The sequence below is a fragment of the Sinocyclocheilus grahami genome, unplaced genomic scaffold (assembly GCF_001515645.1).
Source record: "Sinocyclocheilus grahami isolate Dianchi unplaced genomic scaffold, SAMN03320097.WGS_v1.1 scaffold79.1, whole genome shotgun sequence".
Lineage (NCBI taxonomy): Eukaryota > Metazoa > Chordata > Actinopteri > Cypriniformes > Cyprinidae > Sinocyclocheilus > Sinocyclocheilus grahami.
This window is the reverse complement of record NW_015505258.1, coordinates 1,377,374-1,394,363: the sequence shown is the minus strand read 5'-3', so window position 1 is coordinate 1,394,363 and position 16,990 is coordinate 1,377,374. Positions and strand designations below refer to the sequence as shown.

The window sequence follows — 16,990 nt, the reverse complement described above, 5'->3', positions numbered from 1 at the left end:
TCTGTCTGTTGTTCTATCTATCTGTCTGTCTGTCTGTCTGTCTGTTGTTCTATCTATCTGTCTGTCTGTCTGTCTGTCTGTAGATCTGTCTGTCTGTAGATCTATCTATCCATCCATCCATCCGTCCGTCCGTCCGTCTGTAGATCTATCTATCTATCTGTCTTTCTGTAGATCTGTCTGTCTGTCTATCTATCTATCTATCTATCTATCTATCTATCTATCTCTATCTATCTATCTATCTGTCTGTAGATCTATCTATCTATCTGTCTGTAGTTCTATGTATCTATCTATCCTATCTATCTATCTATCTGTCTGTCTGTCTGTAGTTCATTCTATCTATCTATCTATCTATCTATCTGTCTGTCTGTAGTTCATGCTATCTATCGATCGATCATTCGTTCGTCATCTATTTATCGGTTGTTTTTCTCTTCAAACTTCTACAAACAAACAAAGCATTGGCAGTAACATAGTTGAGTTGTTCATCATTTGATGACTACTTGCATACTTGTATATTTCTTGATATCTTTTGAAAATGTAATTAAATAATAATTTTCTACTGAAATAATTTTATTGGAAACCATCTTTTTGGATTCAGTTCTTAATGGATTCACATTGATTCACAAAATATATTCACAATACCCAACTAAAGATATTTGAAATATACTTATGTATTTATTACGTATGTAATAAATTTATTTTTAAATATATAAATTTTTACTAGTTTTGTTTGATTTAGTTAATAAAATCATATTTATTAAAGAATCTTAAAATGCATATGAAAAAAATGAATGAATAAATACTTCCAGAACATATACTTTTTATACTTCCAGACAACTGACAAGTAACACACACAAAACACACAACACAATACACACCCCTTTACCAAACACATTTCAGTCCTCATTACATACCTATTTGCAAACAATCAGTTCTCGAACTTGATCCATTATATCTGTATATTTTGTTAGCCTGAGATATGTTCTACTGTCTATTCCCTAAACCCTCATCAAATCCCACGATCCCTAGCTGCCAGACACAGACATGACTCCTGATGCCCCTCAGCATCCTCTAAGATGTTAATCTATGGCTGCATGTGATGTTCTTGTTCTCTCAGTGTCTCAGTGCTGACTGGACTAGTTGATGTTGTTTCCCTTAATTAGAGCTGGGTGTCAGAGAGTTAATGCGTAGGAGTGACTCCCCAGTGGGAGAGACGCTTTTTTGGGATTGAGAAGAGCTAGCGCATGTCCATTTCCTGTGGAGCGTGAAAACCAAAGTGCACAAAAATCTTGCGGTTTCCTTTTAAGCACTAATTAATTAACCCTATTCATCTTTTCCTCATTCCATCATTATATTCAATAGGGATGCACTGGAATTTTGGCCTAAAATGCTTTAGATTTCATTTTGGGAGCATGTAGATATATTTCCACTTCAGAGGCTGATGACTGGGGATAGTTATCACATGGTAGACACATTTAGAACAGATGTTTTTAAAATTTGAAAGTCAATATGGGCCCTTGCTGATCTGAATTATTACCCCATAATGCTTGTCATGGTGTGTATCTATGAAATGCTGTCTGAATAAAAGATTTAAGAGAAGAGAGATGGGCCTTTGGAGAACAGGATGTGAGTTTGTCATGACTGAAGCAAGTAGAGCAATGTAACTGAATAATGTAGTGAAAGGAAGTCTGCTTATATCTAACTCTGGAGATATTCCACATATAGGAGAAAACTCTCATCATTATTATTAAGCCCTGTTTGAAAATTGGTGTGATTAAAAGTACTGGTGTCAGTGCCAAAAACAAAGTCTACTTGCACTTGTTTTTTAATAATAGTCCCTGAAATGCATCGCTGTCTCTGACAGCAGTATCAGGAAATGTTCTCTGTATGCGTCTCTGTGGGTGTTTCTGTCAAATGAATGCCAGCATTGTCATGTTTTCTCGTCTCTGGAACAGGTGTTTGGTGACCGCTCTGCTCTTCCCCATAGTGTCAGCAGCTGCGGCTGAGCGCTGCGCATCCCTCAGCTGATTGAAGGTGCTTAGACAAAGAGAGCGTTGATGAAGTAAACTCTCTCTTTCTCACAGTGGATGGAGGGAGGTGCATGCAGATTGATTTCTGTTCATCCTGCCTGTCTCGGTCCAGAGAGATTAGATAAAACTCAGGCTTGTGATCACCGCCATACGTCTCACAGACGAGATTGCTGGTCTGATGGACTGTTAGTGTAAATCAATATTTAATCACCTGGTGTGAGAGGATGACCTAAAAAGCCATTGGAAATAGAAGCACATTTAAATAGTATCCGTGTCAGATTTAAGGTCTTAGCATGTAAATTTATGCATCAGTAATGATTTTTCATTAAATGTATGCAGGCATGCATGCAAATGTTTGTGACTAGTACAAATAGTTCTATTTTGCACATTTAAAGACTCTTGTTAAAAAAATTTAAAAACATATATATTAACCACATAAAAATTGTGATTAAAAGTTTAATTAAAAAAAGTAATTTAACAAAAATTAACTTTAGTGAACTAATGTTTTAGTTTTGTTCATCCATTTTTTTTAAAAGCAGTACTTGAGCTGCATAAATTCGACAAATTTGTGTCAAAACTGATGATTATGTTCCTTAGCATGATTTGAGATATTTGAAGTCACATAATCAGTGTCACAAATTTGATTATTCAAGGACCTAGAAATATTGCCAAATTGAAAATATCTCTTATTCGTTTGACGTTATTTTCTTTTCTTTTCAAAGTCCTACAACTTTTTGAAAACAATTATTATTAAAATTAGGTTTCAAATCCCAGATTTTCAGTGCGGCCTCAGATATTTGGATATCTATACTGTTTTCGTACAAAGATGAATCCAGTCATGTGAGGTTTGTTTGGTTTGGAGACACTGGTTTGGAAGGATGAGACACAGAGCAGTTATTTGACCATGAAAGCAGGAGGCACAGGTGTCCTGAGAGCGGGAATGGGGGGAATGCATCATATACAGTCAGAGGTGTGTTTGTGTACATGTGTGCGATTCCTTCAGGCTGGATTGTGTAGTGTGTGTGTGTGTGTGTGTGTGTGTGTGTGTGAAATATTTAGACTGCCATCTTGCAAGGCTTCATAGTGACAGGAATGGGCTGTGTTCACACTTGACTCCTTTCACAAAAACTATGGATGACTCTATTAATAGAGGTGTCTAACTGATTAAACTCAGTTCATTCTCACCTCACCGAAATAGCAGAGCACTTCTGTGGGTGCTGGTGGTGCCACTTGTACAAAAAAAAAAGTTTTCTTTTGAGTGCAACATGTAGAGCACAGTTGTTTGTCATCATGATGAAGACCTTCTGCTTTTTATTCTCAATTCCTCCCAAGGTATCTTCCAAACCCATATGGCATTCTTCCTTCTGTGAAACATAAAATAATATATATTTTTTTAAAAAGGTCTCATCCTTTTTACCTCCGTACAGTGTCAGTGGACTCCAACAGTTTGGTTACCAATTTTCCATACTGAAATTTACATCGTTGTTGACATAATCTTTCCCTTTAGAGAAAATTCCCCTTTACAATGTCATTCAGTTGAGAGTGTGACTTTGTCATGGCAGGTTTAAAGCTAGAACACCATTAACACTTTAAATAGACACCATACTGAATATAATGCGGAAGATTTCAATGCTGAGGGATAGACGTACAGTCTTTACAGTGGCACATATTGTATAAAAGTCCTAGATCCCATAATTTTCAAACCGTTTTATAACATCAGAAAGATGTTTCATCAGCTGAACAATTGGCATGTTATTGAATGCACTGTACTGCTATCCCTCATAGTCTCGTTTTCATTCCTGTCAGAAAAAATAACAGCAAATGGATTTGGAACGACATAAGGATGAGTAAATAACAATGATATTTTAATATAATGTATATACTATTAGTATTTATTCATATTTTGAAGGTCTTGTATTTTCAGTTTTCATAAAAACTTTAGTTTAGGTTAGGTTAGCTTTTGTCATTTTTATTAGTTTTTTTTTAATATTTCTATCTAGCTTATTTATTTTCATTTCAGTTTTAGTTTTAGTACATCAACTAAAACGAATGTTATTTCAGTTATTGCCAGTGCAAAATTTCTAATTCTCGTTAGTTTTTCATTTAATATTTATATTTTATTTCATTTCTGCTTTATTTCAATTACTGAAATCAATTTTAGTTTTAGTTAACATTAACAGCATAAATAATGACAATTTTATTTAGGTGTGAAAGTGTTCAGTAATTCAGCTTATTTCACTGAATTTAATTAAAATAATGGAACTGAATCATATTGAATCGAATACTCTCACACACTTTCTAATCCAGCACTTTTCAGTGGGGGTGATCAGTGCCATATATTACCGTCCAGTGGAAAATGTCATCTTCGCCAGATGTCATTGGTATTCAGATGTCTCTGTGAACATGCTCTTTTCCATAAGGCCAGCGCTCGAGGATAGAGCCTGAGTCCAGACTGAGGGACAAAGATCAGGCTGATTAATAAGTACAGCAGTGCTAAACCTTCTTCATGCCAGAGAGCGATGAATCACTGAGCCTCTGCCATTGTCTTTCTCCCCTTTTTATTCTACTCTATTAATCTCTTGTTTTGGGTCTGTAGTTTCTCTCACGCTCTCGCCCCTCTCGTTTCCTCACTCTTCATCACTTTAACTCTGGCCTGCCTTTCTCTGCCCCTCATTTTCAGTCCTTGTCTAATCTTTTTTTCCCCTATGGTCCTCCAACTCTTTCTCCAGCCCCCGCCTCCCCCTGTCGCCCACGCTCTGTGCAGCTGCCGAGTACCTCAGTAATGCAGTTCATTACCGTCTATTACTGTGACTCACAGCTTGACTGCACAGTCACAGGTGTGTTTCCCTACGGACGGCAGCGATCGCGCACAGCCGCTGGCATTCAGCCCCCCACGTCTCACAGAGATGATAGTAGCTCAGATTACAGCCATCGATCAATGTATACAGTCGCTTGTGAGCGCATTCACGTGTGTGATGTCATAGCATCTCAGAAGCTGAACTCTGCATCAATACTATGACTTTTACGTGATGTGTTCTGCTGTATTCTATCGACATGCTTGGTACGAGCTTGACAAAGGATTATGGTTAATTGTAAGTCTAATTAGATCTTCTTCTCTAACACGCCAATGTTGATATATGAGCAAACCCCTCTGTAATTTGTCATGACGAAAAGGAACCTATTAGTGGCTTACATATAGTTGTATAAACTGGGATAGAAGTAAGTATTTAAAACTGACATACTTTAGTTTCCATGACTGAAAGAACACGCGAGGCTTTTGGTCATTAATGCATCTTTAAGACTAGGAAAGATTTCAAACGGGTAAAATTTATGAGGTAATATGTCTAATCTGTTGCTCATTAAATCCCCATGTGGTTTGTCAGATGCTGTTTTCAGTGCTGTTCTTATTGAGTGCAGGTTGTTACAGTTGAATCAGATGAGGCCTTTTAATGTATCTGTGATGGGATACTGATTTCCTGTATGTATTGTTTGAGTGCTTTCTTCAGTTGAATGCACAAAGCATCCTACCAATAGGAGATGGTAGAATCTATTCGGATGTTTCTTCAACTTTGTGGTTGGTTTGTTATACTGTATATAGGCCTACTCTATCGTTCAAAAGTTTGGGGTCGGTAAGTCAAAAATACGCTATGTGATCAAAAATACAGTGATTTTAAAAGAACTATATTAAATGTAGTATATTTTAACATGTAATTTATTCCTGTGATGGCAAAGCTGAATTTTCAGCATCATTACTCCAGTCTTTATTATGATCCTTCAAAAATCATTCTAATATGCAGATTTAGTGATCAAGATACAATCCAAAAGCAACTTGCAAATCTTGACAATAGAAGCAATCAAACCAACAAAAGAGCAACAATATAGTGTGCTGTGTGTGCCATAATGCTGTGACATGTCGCAGTTTGTTGCAGTACATGTATTATGTTTTTTTTTCTTTTTTTTAAATAATGAATAAAAAGTAGATGGAATAGAATAGAGAGAGCTAGTGCTATAGGGTCAAGTTATTATTATTTATATATTAATAAATTGAATAGAAATAAAATAGAGAGTGTTATTGTTAGAAAGTCAAGTTTTTTCAATCAATATTTTTTATCTCGTATTTTTGGGGTTCTTTAATGAAGAAAAAAGTTTAAAATAAAAGCATTTATTTGAAATATAATTTTTTGTAACAATATAGCTAAATATATATATATATATATATATATTTGTGTAAGTTATTGAGCTTGTTTACCAAGGAGACAACAGTGTCAGTGAAGGACTTGAAAAGATATATACTGTATATATATATATATATATATATATATATAGATATATATATAGATATAGATATATAGATATAAATACAAATCTAGATAAAAATGAGCAGTATTAATTTGTGAGCAGTATTTTTAAAAAGTAAAAATCTCATACAATTTTGTCTATTTGGGATCCATATATGCTAGCTATGAAATTACCATTAGGAAGACAAAAGCAGTTGGGCATTTTTTTGGAGCCGGACACTAGTAGTGTGAAAAGTGTGTTTTATGAGTTTATTTATGTATGTATGCATTATTATTGCCTGATACTGTTGTATGCATTCAAACGTGTGCTTCGAGCTTGAGACCAGTAGCTTGTGGGTGTATGGGTGCATGCAGGAAGGCGTTCAAACCAGCAGGCACAGAGAGATTATGTAAATACATCTTCAGGAGTGTTCAGCTCGTTTCTCAACTGCACAGCGCTTTGCCTGCACGTTTGTTACTCAGTGGAAGATGGATCTGAGAAACATGGGAAGTGCCATTTCTTTTAGTGCTTCTCAGGGCATTACTGTTCAAATCAGAACTGCTTTTGGGAGCAGACAATTATCGTGCTGGCTTCTCAAGGGGGAAGCACTCAGCAGTCACTTAGATGATTCATCTTCTTCTATGCTCTGAAATTAGAGGTGTAGATTGGCAACATATTTGCAGCTTGTTGATCATGTCTGCACAACTTAAAAAAAAAAAAGGTTGTAAACTCTCACTGAAAACCAATGGCGAAGTGGTTGATTCGCACTATATGCCCAAGGGCCCTGCTGTTTGGGAGGCCCCTGGATGTCGACTACAGTAGACCAGTGCAATCCCCATTTTCCCTTCATGAATGTGCATTTTAGCTGTCTAAATGTATCAAACAGGCTCTTAAAAGGAAAAACCTGAAGCCGCTGCCCCCGGTGGCACAAGCCAAGCAATAAAAGTGCTATTACCGCCATAAACATCTGATTGCTTTCACAAATGCAGTCGATTATGTGGCAGCAAAAGGACCTTGATTCTGCTGAGATATTGATAGCATCAATCATGCGGCGAGTCGATAGGTAGACTTTACTCAGCTGTCACGACAAATGCAAATCTCATAACTGGCCTTTCATTGCAGTAAAAAATTATCTTGATTTCATTTGCCAAGCAAGTTTCCTCATACATCTTGATGTATGTTGTTCTTGGCATAAATTGAGCACTTGGCTAAGTGTCAAGAAAGATGGACAAACACATTAGTCGTCCTTTTACGCCAATATGAACATCCGCTCCATACTTCATCGGTGAGATTAGGGGATTGGGGAACTGTTGCCGTTGTTTATTTGTTTTTGCAGTGAGAGCACAGTGCTTGAAGGGACTGAATCCCAGCAGAAGCAGGAGCGGTAACAGGTAGCTCGCACTGACTCTGAATTACTGAAATATTTAGCTGTGCTTTAGGAACCAGCAGTAAATCTCTTTCTCAGTTGCAATTGCACTCCCTTCGTGGCTATTTACCTCACAAAAATTGAATGAGGAGTATGAGGCAGAACACAATTACTTCTGCAATAAGATTTTCCCTTGCATCATGCAAGTTCATCGATAGCAAAGCCTCCTGGGAAAGAAATGGAATTGAAAATTTGACATGTGAGAACAAATGGCTGTTATTAAAGGAATTCATAAAGCTGTTGGAAATAATAAGATGCTACTTGCTTAAGTTTATTCAGTGTTTTGTTTGATCTTTGCTTATCATCTCCTCCCTCTATGTTCCTGCAGGCTCCATTGAGGCTTGCTTAAGCCACCTGTTGAAGCGAAGAGCGGCAGGATTCCTCCGCAGCGATAAGATCGCCGCCCTCTTCACCAAGATCGGCAAGGTGAACACCACAGCAAGTGAGATCTGCCGCAAAGTTCAAGAACAGCTACAGCAGCAGGCCGAAATCACCAGGTCTGACTTTTTATTGCGCACAAATAATGTGCATTATTTCCTTGAAATTATTACTATTATTATTTTTAATTTTAATTTAGTAAACTTCACTTGTGAAATTACTTTCTTTTCAGCTGACACCACCTAGGCCATGTGGGCTATTGGCTAATCTTAGCCAAAAGCCATATAGCTGCTTTAGTTGATAATGTAGCCTTTCTGAAATCTAAGTTTAGTTTACAGATTTACAACTTACGAAGTTGACGTAAATAATTGCAAATAACAATATAATTGAAAAAGAAGCCTTCGTAATCAACGGTAAACTGACGTTTAGGTTGAAACACCTTCACAATCCAATCAATTCTCGATAGGTCCCATCCTACTTTTTTTTTCTCATTCAATATCTTGTTTTATTCTGAAAATCTTTAATTTACGAAAAAAAGAATGCAATTTTCTGTTAAATTTAAAAGTAGTATTTTTGCGCCACTAAAGGCTAGTTCACACGAAAAACTAAAACTATTAAGATCTATAATGATAACTATGTTAAAGCTAACACCGGTGGACAATAGGGCTGGGCGATTTTTCCAATTTTATCGATTAATTCGAATTTATTGTTTTGCCACAATTAAAAAAAATTTTAAATCGAGGAATCGCGATTTTGAATAGAAATATTACCAAATGTTAGAATTAGACACTTTGACAATATGCCGGTGATAACAGTAAAGAGAAAAGAACGATCCAACCGCATGTCGGCGCACGTGATTAACCGCGCTCTGTGAAGGACCATTTATATAGCGCTAAGCGTCATTCACACAGATTGTTGACAAAAGATGCGACACGGGCAGTGGAATAGGTAAAACATGCAAGAAGATGGGAGTGAACTTCTTTTAACTTGAGCGCAGTGTTTTTAGAATGGCGTTTCATGCATGAGACACTGCAAGAGACGCGAGTGCAACAGTCAAACACATCCATGTTTACACAGAAAAAACAATGGAAAAGTAGCTCAATCGAATAAAAAACCTGTAAAGAACTACTACTGTATGTCTGATATTTCATCTTTGCATCATGGTGACAGGCTGACAAGCTACTGTTGTTTTTACAGAACATTTATAGTTAATGATAGTCTACTGGTGTCATTTTGAATTTGAATTTCCGTGACTTTTGAAAATTTTTAAAAGCATTTTCCTGGTATTATTTCTGAACACATAATATGTATGAGACAAGTTTGTACAATATGTACTTGTAGTTTATGCATCTTTTCTGCAAAGATATTTAACAAGTGATTTGTTGAACATTTACATCATGTTGACAAATTCATGTGTGCTGCACTTAGAATAGAATTTTCTTTAACTAGAGGGTTAATAAAGAAAAAGTAACTTCAATCATGTTGTAGTTACATTTTCAAGGTGACTAGTTAAAAATCGTAAAAAAATCGAGAATCGGTCAAACATTCTAGAAAAATCGAGATTAAAATTTTTTGCAAAATCGCCCAGCCCTAGTGGATGATAATGTTCTGTTTACCATAATTACATGTTTCAGTTTGATTATCGTTTTGAAAGCTCAACCTCTTTAAATTTCGGTGGATTCTGATTGGCTCTTTCACTTCGAAATATGTAAATTTACAAAATAAAACAGATTGCAAATTGCATTTTATGTTGAATTTAAAAGTCGTATTTTTGATCTACTAAAACTACTACTAAAAATATATATGTAAAACTATAAAGATAACTGTAACGATAGCTACACTATATAGTGTTCACACCAGTAGACGATATTGTTATGTTTATTGTAATCACGCTCTGCAGTTTTGTCATACTGCCCCTTTAAATCCTTGAGCTCTTTAAAGTCAGGTGGATTCTGATTAGCTCTTAATGTTTTTATCGTTCATCAGCTATAGAACAAAAACATTCCAACGGCATCATTATAATTATAGCTGTTGTTTCGCTGTTCTATTAGAATTAGAATGGTTTTCGAAACTTTCTAGTTATCTTTCTAGTTGTGAACGACACTTAATAGCACAAACAGAATTGGAAAACTCCCACCCCAAATTCATGACAATGGTTTAGCTAAAAGTCAAGATATCAAACTATATAACTACAAACTGCTAAAAATTACATACTTTACTTTTAACAATCACTTGTTCTACTTATTAATATGAACTGTAAGTAGAGATGCTAAAAGTCAAAGAAAGCCATAAACTGGAACTGATTGTATTAGCGATATAAGCAATGCTTTATGACTGATAAGCTGTTCAGACAATGATGAAAGCTGGAAGCAGATCACATCTGGTGTGTGGAGAGGGATGATTTGCTGCTTTGTTGGGAAAACATTCCAACGGCATCATTATAATTATAGCTGTTGTTTCGCTGTTCTATTAGAATTAGAATGGTTTTCGAAACTTTCTAGTTATCTTTCTAGTTGTGAACGACACTTAATAGCACAAACAGAATTGGAAAACTCCCACCCCAAATTCATGACAATGGTTTAGCTAAAAGTCAAGATATCAAACTATATAACTACAAACTGCTAAAAATTACATACTTTACTTTTAACAATCACTTGTTCTACTTATTAATATGAACTGTAAGTAGAGATGCTAAAAGTCAAAGAAAGCCATAAACTGGAACTGATTGTATTAGCGATATAAGCAATGCTTTATGACTGATAAGCTGTTCAGACAATGATGAAAGCTGGAAGCAGATCACATCTGGTGTGAGACAGAAGATTTCTTCTTTAAACAGAAGATTGGCTCTGCAGCACTCTAAATGAGGAATGTTATGGGCGGATGCTCCGGGGCTTCGGTCAGCTTCTTATTTTCCCATTAACTCTCCATTAGCAGAGCCACATGGCCAATGTGCCACTCAAGAGCGGACTGCTCGGGCCTAATAGCCACAATCTCCAGGTGACTCAACATCTCTGTTGTGGTCAGAGATTAGTTGAAGCCACTTTGGTGTGTCTGTACAGTAGCCGCTCTCACACACACACATTTAAAGCATTAATGTGGAGGGTTGCTGGTCACATGTTTTGTGGTGTTCCCTGCCTGTCCATTTTAAGCACCCCTACCCCACCGCACTCACTCGGTTACTCACGTTGCCACAGCAACACCATGGTGTCACCATCTAGAGCAACAAGATGCTTGCTGGTTATTGAATACATCTACCTCAGCAATTCAGTCTAATAAAGCAACTGCATGTCATTACTTTCTTGTGCAAGAGTTATATTGCACCCAAGACACATCTGTACTTCGTTTAAATGATTTCATTTATTGCACTCGTATTTAGCTTCACAATTATAATTAGTTTTTATATAATAAGATTTTTTAATAATTATTTAAGGGGGTCTGAATACTTTCCGTACCCACTGTATATATATAAACTGTTTATTTTGAGTAATTAATACTGTAGATTATATATAGATTAATACAGTATTAGTTATCTAATTAAAGCTGACAAATAATTAAATACATGGACATGAAGTTGATATTATATAATGTGTAAATTAGCTAGTCGGCGAAGCAAAAAGACAAACACTGCAACAATATTATGGTTTTAATTTATATATTATTGTTAATTTGTAGTTCAAGTAAACAAAAAAATCTGTTTTCTTGCTTTATGAGTGGATGCTCTACATTATTGCCCTTGGAGCAGAAATGCAGTTTCATCTCCATTAGCTCTGCTTAGCTCATCTCAGGTGCAGGGATTTATTTGCTTGTTTATACTGAAAGTCCACCTCTGCGGCCAGCACTCACACACACAGTGTAAGTGGTAGGCCGTTATGCTCTCAATGCTTATGTAAATCAGAGAAGATGAGGGCGCTGTGGCACAGACAGCAGACTCATCCATCACTGGTGTGCCTGCAGCTGTGGTGTAGTGTGATGTCCTGGCTGGAGGGAAATTGATGGCTGTGGGGTGTTATTGGCTTACGCCCATGATGGACTCTCTCATCAGTGCGCTCAACATTACAGCAGTCCTCCCAGCTCTCCACAGACTCCGGACGGATCTCAGACGGGCTTAGTCACAAACACTGGCTTAAAGGAATATTCCAGGTTTATTTTCAGCCTGAAGATGGATTGTTCACCCCAAAATAATTTATTTACTCACCCTCATGTCTGAGCACAGTCTTTTTTTAAACATTTAGTTTTTTCACCATATAGTAAAAGTCAATGGGGTCCAAAACAAAAACTAAATAGAAAACAAGATATTTTATTTTGTGTTCTACAGAAGAAAGAAAATCATACAGGTTTAAAATGACATGAAGGTGAGTAAATGATAACAAAACTTTCATTTTTGGGTGAACTGTCCCTTTAGGTCTTTTTTTTTTTTCATTGGTCCCACTATTTTTTTTTACCCCCAAACAGCACTATTCCTTCTTGGCTTTCTGCACTTGTGACAGTACCCTAAAGCAATATTTTTTTTTCTTGGATCTTCCGTGATTTCTTCATTTCTCCGAGCTCAGCGACGACTCTGTCATCCTAGAGCTGGTGTCTGGCTCTCAGTAAAAACTAACAGTGCTTTCTGTAATGCTGTAATGCCATCTCAGCCAAAACATACAGTACAGTACTGTTTAAAAGTTTGGGGTTAATAAGATTTTTTTTCACGTTTTTTTGAAAAAAAAAGTCTCTTATGGTTCACCAACACTCTTAAAATTAAAGGTGCTTCACGATGCCATAGAAGAACCTTTTTGTCTAAATGGTTCCATAAAGAACCTTTAACATCTGAAGAACCTTTCTGTTTCACAAAAGGTTCTTTGTGGCGAAAGAAGGTTCTTCAGATTACAAAAAGGTAAGAAAGAGAAGGTTCTTTAAAGAACCTTTGACTGAATGGTTATTTGTGGACCCAAAAATGGTTCTTCTATGGCATCGCTTGAAGAACCTTTGAAGCACCTTTATTTTTAAGAGTGAAGGCTGCATTTATTTGCTCGGAAATACAGTAAAAACAGTAATATTTTGTAATATTATTACAATAAAAAAAACTGTTTTCTATTTTAATGTAATATAATATAATGTAATTTATTCCTGTGGATATTCCAGCAAAGCTGAATTTTCTCCAGTCTTCAGTGTCACATGATCCTTCAGAAATCATTCTAATATGCTGATTCGCTGCTCAAGAAAGATTTCATATAATTATCAAGGTTAAAAACAGTTGTGGAAATAATAATACATTGCTCTCAGGATTCTTTGATGAATAGAGAGTTCAAAATAACATCACTGAAATAGAAAATGTATAGACATTTATATAGGCGAAATGAAATTTATTGTCACTTTTGGTCAATTTAATGCATCCTTGCTGAATAAAAGTATTAATCTCAAAATAGTATTAATCTAAAAATATTAAACTTGCTGACCCCAGACGTTTGATCATTAGTGTAATTGCCCTTCGCAGAGAGTTTGATTGACAGGCGATCTGACCAATCATAACGCCGGAACTGTGTAAAATTGTTTATTGACGTCTTGAAACAATATACCTTCTGATATTCACTCATGTTTATTTCATGCTATAACTAGTAATGAGGAAGAGATGATCGCTTCATGTGCCACTTAAACCGAGGCTCTACAGCGATCTGTCACGACACATTAAAGAGCCACAAAATGGTATTTATTGTTTGAATGTCTTTAAAAAAATGACAAAATTTGGAAGCTGACTCTTTGTAAAGCCAAAAGCAACCTGCTCCGTCTTGTCTGTCGGCACATTGTCAGTGTCCTCTTTGCTCCGTGAAGTATTTTTCACTGCGTGAGAACATGTGTAGTGTGAATGAGAGTGCCATGGCTTGTCGGACATAACAACAGAAACTAAGGGGGGCAGGTCTTTGCGAAGGGTCAGTTATGGGGATTTTGTCCCAACTGCTGTTGTTCAGGAGCAACTGTTGTTGTTGATGGTTTGAATGGCTTCTATGACAGATGATGCAACTGTGGGATTTATCTCTTTTAATGCTCTGAGGTGAGTCTTTTGGGATGACACATGCTCTGTCCCTGTCATTGTGTGAATATGTGTGTTGTCCCAGTTGGCTGAATGGCCCGGCAGGTTCGAGTGGGTTTTGTGACTTCGTCTGGCCCTCCTGCACTGTTGTAGATGAGCAGCCAGGTCATCCTGTTGAGATGCTGTATGGAGAAGTATATGGACTCACAAACACTTAGAAACATCCACTGACAGACACAGTCATAATCCCTTTTGTGTCTCTTGCTTCTTTCATAAAACCAGACAATGTGAGTATGGGATTTTATCAGGCTATATGAGGACAAATAGAAGCACAAAATGATTGAAGGAAGGCCTAGTCTTAGCAAAAAACGCACTTTGTAACTTTTTGGGGGAATTTTTGTCTTAAAAGGTCTTCAAGATTATTACTATTGTGTCATTTGGTAGCATAAGACAATTTGGTTTGTAATGACTCTATTTGCTTATGTTTTGTGTGCGTTTTTGAACATATTATTGATGGTCTTTCTCAGGAGAACCCAGAGCACAGGACAGGAGCCCCTCCGGAGGCAGGGCTCCTCTGCTGGCCGAGCGCTTCAGCCACTCTCTGCGCAGGCCATCAAGCACATATGGGTCCGCACGGCCCTCTTTGAGAAAATCCTGGACAAAATAGTGCAGTATATTGTGGATAATGCAAGGTAATGAGCATCAGTACTGTATTTCAGTTCATGCAACTTTGTATGATTTAGTTTTTAGGATTAAAAAAAAAATTTAATCTTTAGCAAGTCTACAAACAATTATCAGTTTTTTGTACTGTACGTTATAATGTTGCGATGCCTATTTTCACTTTTAGCTCATTTAAAATGATCGATTTATGAGTGATTATTTTAATTTATCTAGGCAAAATAATAAAGAATTTTAATATCAAACATTTATCTGTTATTAGCATAACATGAAACATTTTTAAACATTTAGCTTCTTGATATAGGATGGAATTTTAATATATGTGTGTGCCTTTTTTTTCTTAAATAATAGTGGCTGCATAACATGCATTGCTTATCTCTCTTATGCAAAGTGTTATTTGCCAAGATTAAGGTTTGAAATTTATCATTTGTCCACGGTGATTGTTTGGGCTGTCATGTGGAGCTTGTGAAATAATGTGTTATTTGTTCAGCCTTTGAAAGAGGTCTCTGGTTATTGACATACACATTGTGTGTGTTTGCTGTTTGTGTGTGTCTGTAGTAAGTATTATGAAAAGGAGGCCCTCATGCACGACTCTGTGTTTGGCCCGATACTGGCGGCACTGCTGGGTGAGTCTATCTGATGCATCGATCACACTCTATCTACTCATATTACAGCTAATCGAGATTTATAGATGTTGTTCAATAAATGTATTAAATTGTGTTCAAATGGTGTTAGCGTTCATTATTTTATTATAATTCACTTTTTTATCACAATATGTTATCACATTACAATTTGTTTTGTGTAAAAATCTATATTTTTCATCTATAGTCGGGCCGTGTGCTCTAGAGTACACTAAGCTCAAGACGTCGGATAATTTCTGGACTGACCCGTCAGCAAATGAGCTGGTCCAGAGGCATCGCATTCACGGGGCCCACAGGGGCCAAGAAGTGTCGCCGGGCCGCAGGCCTGCACTTGGGGTGAGAATATCATACGTATAGGGGTGCTTGTGCAGTAGTTTTGTTCTAGTAAATAATCCATTTAAAATCCAATTTTGATGGTTTTTCCTCAGATCCGAAAGCGTCAGTCCTCTGGAAGCATGTCTGAGGACAAGTTTGCAGCCTCGGCGAGAGAGTACGTCGAATCCCTGCACCAAAACTCACGCATTCACTTGCTCTATGGAAAAAACAATGTACTCGTTCAACCGGTAAGACAGTACATACACACACACACATGCAAATGCACTTACAGGAAAACTAGTTTGATTTGCATCTACAGATCTTTATGTAGATGGCTGTAACAAAAGGGATTGATTTTAGATCAGTGAATCCCATCTAATCAATATAATGGATCTCAAGGGCTACTGGTTATGGGAATTGAGCCAGAGTGGTGTAGATAGGTAGAACTGTTCAAATTGTTGTCTTCCCTTGTGTAATGAATGGTCAGATGGGTTTCCCTGGCATTTTTAGCTGACTTCCCGGCTGCTAGTTGGCTACTCTTGTGAACTGGAAAAGGCAGACTGGATTAGCCATTACACCACATTAGATTTGTCATCAAATGAGTCAGGCACGGACTAAATGTGTGTATGAAAGTGTTTGTGAGATTTGCAACGGTGACTGATGTAACTGGGCACAGAGAGTGCTGGGTCTGGCAAGGACTTGTAGAAATCAATAGTGTAAACGACCCTTGCCAAAAGTTTGCAGTGATTCAGGTTTAATTGGATTTCGGTGTGAAACCTGATGCGTTTCGCAGCTCTCATCATCACAGTAAATCGTCAGAGACGTTTTATTTATGTCACTCTGTTGCTTATAACACTCATTTTTCTTTTGTTTCTCCTTTTCTCTGCTCTTTTCCTTGTATGTTAGCTTATAAGCAAAGAAAAGTGTCTAATGCTGCTGATTATATTAGATATTTTTAGAGGAGTTGGAGAAGCCACTGTGTTTTATTGAATAGACTTTGTTCTTTGCAGAAGAAGGACATGGAAGTGCTGCGTGGTTACCTGTCCCTTCATCAGACGGCCGAAACACTCACACTGAAGTGGACGCCCAATCAGCTAATCAATGGCACTCTGGGAGACTGTGACTTGGAGAAGAGGTAATATATACTGTACACACACAGGGGGAAATCTGGTCAATTAGGTCATCAGATAAAATGGGCCGGAAGAGCTTGGAATGATTTGAGATGGTCAATCACTGC

The 16,990-nt window shown here is 36.9% G+C and overlaps 1 pseudogene; it reads left to right on the top strand.

The window, feature by feature from the left end:
• LOC107586257 (small G protein signaling modulator 2-like) overlaps positions 1–16,990 on the top strand; it is a 51,970-nt pseudogene that overhangs the window by 15,972 nt on the left and 19,008 nt on the right.